This window comes from Glycine soja, chromosome 15 (genome assembly GCF_004193775.1).
Source record: "Glycine soja cultivar W05 chromosome 15, ASM419377v2, whole genome shotgun sequence".
NCBI lineage: Eukaryota > Viridiplantae > Streptophyta > Magnoliopsida > Fabales > Fabaceae > Glycine > Glycine soja.
The window spans coordinates 51524683-51533860 of NC_041016.1; positions in this window are offsets into that span (position 1 = coordinate 51524683).

A 9178-nucleotide genomic window follows, 5' to 3' on the forward strand; every position below is an offset into this window, starting at 1 on the left:
TGACATTTAAGACTCCATTTAATATTCTCTGTCTGAGATATGTTTTTTAGAAACATTTTCCTAGAATCTATCGAATCCTATGGAGCTTAAACGAAGTCAATACATGAAATTCCTCAATCGCCACTAAAGGAAGAGCTCAGCTACACAAACATGCTTTGACAAAAAGGAAGTGATTTCCTATTGTAGTTGTCGCAACCTACCCTTCGGCGGGAGGGCGACGCGTGACTCACGGGATGCGTGTTCCACGAAAGGAATACGCGCGGAGTCGCCACCAACGTTTATTCGAGGAAAACGTCGGAAAAACCGGAAAAGACGCGATCTACGAACTTTTAAGTTGAAAGGTTCGGGAGTTGTATTTACGAACGGGGAAGGTATTAGCACCCCACACGTCCGTCCCAAGGGACGGCAGCCTTTAATCGAATGTGCAAACATGACTTTGATTTTTTATGTTCCCTTTTTATGTTCTTATATCCTTTATACCCTTTTTATATTTTTTCCTTTTTGTGGTCGACAAGGGTGTTTCCCTTTGCTCCTACGTATTCCTCAATTGCGATGAGGAAATCAGACCTACGTAGTTCTTTCGGAACAAAGTGTTTGGTTAAGTTGTTTTTGTCTTTTTTGCAAAATATGTTTTTATTGAACAAAAGGTCATTTAAGGTGTTGAACCATTAAACGGTCTTTTGATTTTGAAAGGGGAGAAACGTTAAGGCGTTGGACCATTAACGATCTCTTGTTTTTGAAAGGAGAGAAACGTTAAGGCATTTGGACCATTAACGATCTCTTGGGGTGGTCGACAAAAGCGGGGCTTTTGCTCCTACGTATCCTCAATTGCGATGAGGAAATCAGACCTACGTAGTTCTTGCAAAAGCGGTAAAGTCACATGTTGATTTTATGCTTTTGAACGGTCCATGTTAACCGATAAAAGCAAAGAGGACCGTTTAAGGCGCTGGACCTTAAAACGGTTTTTAGTGATTTTTCGGAAAAAAACTTGATTTGTGAGTTGATTTTAGTCTTAGTTTCACTTTGGTTTATTAATCAATTCATTCAAGGAAACTTCCAAAGAAAAACGTCTGATTGATTTTTTTTATTATTTTATTCAAAGATATTTTGATTATTTTATTATTATTTTTCAAGATATTTTGATTATTTTATTATTATTTTACTTTTTTTGGTTTAACCGAGGTTATAGCGTGAACGATCGGTTAGATTTCGTTTTAACAATGATTAAACGAGATTACAACACAAATGATCGGTTGAAATTCATTTTATCATTTATTAGACGAGAAAACGGCTTAAATAAATGGTTAAAGCACATTAAAAACGGAAGAAAAGAAAACTGAAAGTAAACGAAATTAAAGTGAAAGTAGACAAAACAAGAAATGAATTGAAAGTCTCGAATTCGAAAACTTACCCGTTGAAGAACGAAGAACGAACGAAGAACGGATGAAGAACGGTGAAGAACGATGAAGAATTTCCACAGAATCGCTTACGGAAGCGTTTCGGAAGCGCCTCGGCTTAGATTTTCTTCACGGAAACGATTTTTCCAAGCAAATTCGAAAGAGAGAGAAGTGCCAAAGGGGCTGAACATTTTGAAACAGCTCCCCCCTCCCCTATTTATAGAAAAAAAAGGAGGTGCTTGCCGCCCAAAGACTTAATGAAGAAGATTTCTAAGCGCACCCGAATTACTAAGTTCACCCCCCTTTTCGTATTTTACGGAAAAGTTACGGAAGCCTTACGGAACTGTTCTCGAATTTGATTTTCATCTTTTTTCTCTTCCCTTTCACCAATGTTAAGTGGAATATGCTTACCCAAGGTTTTCGGAAATTTTACGGAAGTATTACGGAAGCCGCAGAAGCCCCGAAAACCATTTTTCAAAAACGTGGAGGAGCTTGCCGCCCAGTTGCTTCCTCCTTAAGCAACCCAACTTCCAAAATGTTCTAGAAGGGCCTAGATTTGAATTGCTATTTACACCCCTATCTTGATAAGTTCACCCCCTTACCTTTTTTGGTGATTCTTTTTTCGTAAAGTTACGGAAACTTACGAATCTCGTAACGATACTTGTTTTCTTTCCATAATGTTACGGAACCTTGCGGATTACATAATCATCCCCCTTTTGACTTACGGAATGTTACGGAACCTCACTTAATTATGCAACGATGCTTCCATTTGATTTCCGGTGTGTCACGGAAACTTACGGATTGTGCATCAATATATTTTTTTTGGTTTTTCGGCATGTCCTGGAATTTCACAAATTGCCCAATGATGGATGCCAAGCACCTCACAAGGACCAAAGAAAGGTCGCATGTCATCAAGCAAAGGTCCCCGGACGAAATTAGGGTATGACAGTTGCCCCTCTTTACTTGTCTTTTATTGGAGATAAAAGGAAAGTAAAGATAAGACACTAATTTCGTTCCTCTCGATTTGACAAGAGTCGCGGGTGACCATAAAATCTCCACATGCAAATGACTTGTTGTTCCCGGATTTTCACAAATTGCCTAATGATGGGTGCCAAGCACCTCACAAGGACCAAAGAAAGGTCGCATGTCATCAAGCAAAGGTCCCCGGACGAAAATTAGTGTATGACACTAATTTCGCTCCTCTCGGTTGACGAGAGTCGCGGGTGACCATGACTTGTCGTTCCTGGATTTTCACAAATTGCCTAATGATGGGTGCCAAGCACCTCACAAGGACCAAAGAAAGGTCTCATGTCATCAAGCAAAGGTCCCCGGACGAAAATTAGTGTATGACACTAATTTCGCTCCTCTCGGTTGACGAGAGTCGTGGGTGACCATGAAATTTCCGCATGTAAATGACTTGTTGTTCCCGGAGGAACAAAAGGTGCAGAAGACTATGTCAGCCTCTGCATGCTATCAAGCGTTCTGTCTTACAGATAGCAAAAGAATGTTTATACGGATAACCACTCGGGTATTTCCGCGTATCATCGGGCCCGCCGCCTCTGGATGATACAAGGGTGCAGAATGACCAAATTTGGTCTCTGCTTGTCATCGGGCCCGCCGCCTCTGGATGACAAAAGGGTGCGGATAACCGTAAGGTATCTCCGCGTATCATCGGGCCCGCCGCCTCTGGATGATACAAGGGTGCAGAATGACCAAACTTGGTCTCTGCTTGTCATCGGGCCCGCCGCCTCTGGATGACAAAAGGGTGCGGATAACCGTAAGGTATCTCCGCGTATCATCGGGCCCGCCGCCTCTGGATGATACAAGGGTGCAGAATGACCAAACTTGGTCTCTGCTTGTCATCGGGCCCGCCGCCTCTGGATGACAAAAGGGTGCGGATAACCGTAAGGTATCTCCGCGTATCATCGGGCCCGCCGCCTCTGGATGATACAAGGGTGCAGAATGACCAAATTTGGTCTCTGCTTGTCATCGGGCCCGCCGCCTCTGGATGACAAAAGGGTGCGGATAACCGTAAGGTATCTCCGCGTATAATCGGGCCCGCCGCCTCTGGATGATACAAGGGTGCAGAATGACCAAACTTGGTCTCTGCTTGTCATCGGGCCCGCCGCCTCTGGATGACAAAAGGGTGCGGATAACCGTAAGGTATCTCCGCGTATCATCGGGCCCGCCGCCTCTGGATGATACAAGGGTGCAGAATGACCAAACTTGGTCTCTGCTTGTCATCGGGCCCGCCGCCTCTGGATGACAAAAGGGTGCGGATAACCGTAAGGTATCTCCGCGTATCATCGGGCCCGCCGCCTCTGGATGATACAAGGGTGCAGAATGACCAAACTTGGTCTCTGCTTGTCATCGGGCCCGCCGCCTCTGGATGACAAAAGGGTGCGGATAACCGTAAGGTATCTCCGCGTATCATCGGGCCCGCCGCCTCTGGATGATACAAGGGTGCATGTCACATGACCTCAGGGTTAGTATGACAAAGATTATGGGGCGGCCGACAAAAGCAAGGCTCTTGCTCCTACGTATCCTCCAATGAGGAATTCAGACCTACGTAATTCTTGATAACTTGTGAGACTTGAAAAGTCTCCATCGGAAAATGCTGACATCTCCGGAAAGGGCGCAGATGACCATATTGGTCTCTGCTCGTGAATCACACTTGGGGTCACTGAATGACGAGGTGCGGATAACCGTAAGGTGTCTCCGCGGGCTACCAGCTCTTGAGTCATGGCAACAAAAGGCGGTGTGGTCGACAAAAGCGAGGCTCTTGCTCCTACGTATCCTCCAATGAGGAACTCAGACCTACGTAGTTCTGGATAACTTGTGAGACTTGAAAAAGTCTCGGTGTTTTCTCCACTAAAATGCAAACATGCTTTAGCAAAGAGACAAATATTCCAACTGATTTAGAGCAGCATATGCTTTTTTGAGTGAGAAACAATGCGTCTACCGGGGAAGGAGAGTCTGCTGATGAAATCTCCCATAACCATAAATGAGATCTTGGATGTTAGCATTTCGTTTCTAAATGACCATTTAGAGGAAACACTGGGTTCGACAAAAATAGAAGAAAATCACTCAAAGTGTATCAATCTCGCACAGGTAAGTGTTTCATCCTAATTCCGGGCCATAGATATGTCATGACTTGACTTTGCAAATTATTTCCTATCAAATCAAAAATTACATGCGTGATCATGGATCAATAGGGCTTCCCTTGGGAATGGTTTTTTTTTTTGGTGGTTTTTTTTTTTCGGCTTTTGTGTGTTTTTGGCCTTTGATTTTTCTGGCTTTTTTCTTTTTCTGTTTTTGTTTAGTGCGGGGCGAGAGAAAAAAAAAAGTCGCTAGCGCACGGGATTTTGGTTGGTAATCAAAGGGAGAAGACCACTTTAGGTCATGGTTTCCTTTTCTTTCTTTTGTTCATTTGGTGACAATTCTGTATTGTTCAGATATTGTCTGGTCAAAAGACCTTTCTGCACATTTCTTCTAGTTTCTTTGATCAAGAACTTTCTTTCCTTCCTTTTTTTACTTTCTCCCATTCTTTGGTTGGGAATTTTCTTTCTTTTCTTTTTGCTTTCTCCCACTCTTTGATTGGGAATTTCCTTTCTTTTCTTTTTGCTTTCTCCCACTCTTTGATTGGGAATTTCCTTTCTTTTCTTTTTGCTTTCTCTTTGATTGGAAATTTTCCTTCTTTCCTTTTTTGCTTCCGAGGGTAAGGATTATAGTGAGTCATGATTTTGGCTCAAGGTTTGTAGAATGGCTAGACATGATACATGTCGGGGTTTGGTTTGGCTCAAGGATAAAAGGGGTGCCCCACATTATTTCCATGACACAAATGCAAAAATGATGATTTGGAAACTTTATGCAAAACTGGTCATGCATGCACCTATGCGGACACTCAAGTGTCAAATTTTTATGGTCATGTGATGCTAGGGCTCAGGATTCATTTCCTCTATTTTAGTCAACCCAATGTTTCCAAAATATGTTCTTTTATCCATTTGTGCATTCATCCAAGTCCATTTCGGGCGTCCGGGAAAATTTCACAGCATTCACCCTTCAGGTTTACACACATTTTTTTTTTCCAAAAACTAGCTATGATCAGCGAATTTTTTTCAAAGAAAAGTTGGAAGTCATCTCTTTTCAAAAGCATGTTGGCTTTTCAGCTAGACAACTTATTTTTCTTTTTTCTCTTTTTTTCCTTGTTTTTTCATTTGTTCATTTCTTTTTCTTGTTTGTTTTTTTTTGTTGTTTTTTTTTTAGGTATTTTGCTACCTAAACATGTGCATATTTTTGTGAGGTATTTTTGCTATATACATGCATATCCAAGGTATCTTGCCACCTAAACATACATATATATGTTTTGTGAGGTATTTTTTTGCTACATACACGCACATCTAAGGTATTTTTCTACCTAAACATACAAATATATATTTTGTGAAGTATTTTTTTGTTTACATACACACACATCTAAGGTATCTCTCTACCTAAACATACATATATATATTTTGTGAAGTATTTTTTTGTTTACATACATGCATATCTAAGGTATCTTTCTACCTAAACATACATATATATATTTTGTGAGGTATGACTACCTTCCGAGCTTGCGCTTGTTTTATTTAAATTCCCAGGATCATGAGCAACTAGGTGCGTCCTACTATAAAAAGTGATCAAATAACAAGCATAGATTCAAAAGGTACTAGGTTGCCTCCTAGTAGCGCTTCTTTAACGTCTTGAGCTGGACGCCTTATGACTTGTCGGTCACTGACCTAGTACTTTTCTTACATTTGGCTTTGGACTTGGTCGCCTATTGGTCGGCCATGTTGTGTAGGCAATACTCAAACCTTTTTGTGGATGAGTAGAGGTGAACTCTAGAGGTGATGGCGGTGCGTCTGTTTCCCGCTGCCGACCATCCCAATGCTACTGTGGTGTCTCGCCCTGCGCCCGTTTGGGGGCGCAGTACTTCTTGATGAAAGCTCGATTAGTAGGGGGCCTGATGCCCTTGCTGGAGGTGACAGGTACTCCGTAGAACTGACAAAGACCCGTAATTAGAGCTTGACAATTCCAAGACCCTGTTGGACTTCTTCGGGTCCACTAGGTGTCTTGCAGTCGCGATCCCTGCAAACAATAGATGAAATCAGAAATCAGTTGAGCGATGTGCATACTTACCTATGATGACGTGACCTTGCCGGGGGGTACGGGCACCCTGTAGGACTGATAGAGGCCCGTAACTAGAGCTGGAAACCCCAGGGCCCTGTTGGACTTTTCCGGGTCCACTGGGTGTCTCTTGGGTGCGATCCCTGCAAACAATAGATGGTATCAGAAATCAGTTGAACCATATGCATACTTACCCATGTCGGGACGACACAGACCAACTGATACTTTTGCAGGGGGAGATTGGCATTGCGGTCACTGGGCAGAATGTTGCTAAGTAGCAATGTCATCTATATCTGTGTAAGAGTGGTCATGTTGGTGCGCATGATCCGCACTCGTCTCTTTGCAGCGGCACGGGTGAAATCTTGCCCCGGTATGCATAGTAGTTGTGTGATAGCCTCCCTCTCTGGTTGTGCTCGCATAGTTGGTCGTCCTCCAATATCAGGGGGTGGCCCAGGAACCGTTAAAAGGAAACTACTGGTCCCTTAACCGGGAGTGCAAGTCTTGGTTAAGCATTTAAGGATAGAGGACCTTAAATTCTCTTAAGGTGCGGATGTGGAGCACACTGAAAATGAGGACACGTAGCCCTCTAAAGGTGAGGGTGTGCAACCCTCTCAAGGCGAGGATGTATAGTCCTCTGGAGGTGAGGGCGTGTAGTCCTCTCAAGGTGAGGGCGTGCAGCCCTCTGTTGGCGAGGACGTGTAGTCCTCTAAAGGTGAAGGCGTGTCGCCCTCTGTTGGCGAGGACGTGTAGTCCTCTAAAGGTGAGGGCGTGTAGCCCTACGAACGTGAGGACATGTAGTCCTCTGATGGCGAGGGCGTGTAGCCCTCTGAAGGTGAGGACGTGTGGTCCTCTAAAGGTGAGGGCGTGTAGCCCTACGAAGGTGAGGACATGTAGTCCTCTGAAGGTGAGGGTAACTAGTAACCAAGGCAAGGGCGAGTAGCCCTCTCAAGGCGAGGACGTGTAGTCCTCTGGAGGTGAGGGCGTGCAGCCCTCTGATGGTGAGGACATGTAGTCCTCTCAAGGCGAAGACGTGTAGTCCTCTGGAGGTGAGAGCGTGCAGCCCTCTGATGGTGAGGACATGTAGTCCTCTCAAGGCGAGGACGTTTAGTCCTCTAAAGGTGAGGGCGTGCAGCCCTCTGTTGGCGAGGACGTGTAGTCCTCTAAAGGTGAGAGCGTGTAGCCCTACGTTGGCGAGGACGTGTAGTCCTCTCAAGGTGAGGGCGTGCAGCCCTCTGTTGGCAAGGACGTGTAATCCTCTAAAGGTGAGGGCGTGTAGCCCTACGAAGGTGAGGACATGCAGTCCTCTGATGGCGAGGGCGTGTAACCCTCTGAAGGTGAGGACATACAGTCCTCTGATGGCGAGGGCGTGTAGCCCTCTGAAGGTGAGGACATGCAGTCCTCTGAAAGTGAGGACACACAGTCCTCTTAAGGTGAGGGCGTGCAGCCCTCTGTTGGCGAGGACGTGTAGTCCTCTGAAGACCAGGGTACTAGTACCCGAGGGTCCATCCTTATGAGAAAGCAAGAGATCGACTCATCGAGAGAGCCGGTCATCCCAAATTCAAAAGATTTGGACATTTAGATGTAGGGAATCTATGTAGTTAACATGATTTTGAGGGATGCAAATGCATGCAACCTTTGTTGTGAAATTTGGGTAAATGCGGACTTTATATGAAACAATGCAATGTAATGGAAAGTTGTACAATGTTCATGGCATTCTTTCCCTATTTTGTGATTTTGATTTTGATTTGATTTTTTTTTTTTTTTGGAAAACACAGATTGACTGCCCTTTTGAAAAAGGTGATAATTCATGCAACCTCGTCCTATCTTTTTGCAAATCTCTCCGGGAACTCCCTCAGAGTGTATGTTCTTTTTGATTTAGTCACTTGACCATTTTGGAGTGACGGCAATGGAGTCGTTTGATGTTTAATCAATCCATTGAAATCCTAGGGTTTGTCCCTTTTTTTTTTGTCAAAAACATCGATGGGTGAGAACTTTTGATCGGCCCCTATGTTCACTTGAGGCTCATGCACGGTGCCCCTCATTGCCCCAGTGTAAGGCTTTGAGGTACCAATCGTTTTCTTTCGTCATGACCTTGTAGGAGGGAACCTATTGGGTGAGAACTTCTAATCTGCCCCTAGGTTCACTTGAGGCTCATGCACGATGCCCCTCATTGCCCCAGTGTAAGGCTTTGAGGTACCAATCGTTGTCTTTCGTCATGACCTCGTAGTGAGGAAGAATGAAAGAAGCAGTTGATTCTTGCAAAAAAGAATTTTCCAAGGACGAGAAATAGTTGAAGGATTTTTTTCAGTTGATGGATTAAGTCAAATGACTCCTATGTAGAAGCAAGATGTTTTGATGATGCCAAAGGATCAAGTGCTTCCAAGTTTTATTCAAGACAAGAATCCAAGAAAATCAAGATATATGATCAAGTTGATCTCTTTAGAATCTTTAGGAAGAAGTTTCCAAATTGAAACAAACAAAGGTTTGACCAAAGAATTCTATCATTTCAATTTGAGATTTGCTCTCTGGTAATCGATTACCAGTAGTTAAAAATGTTTTTATTCAAATTTTTTAAAACCTGTAATCGATTACGTAAGTCTTGTAATTGATTATCAGAG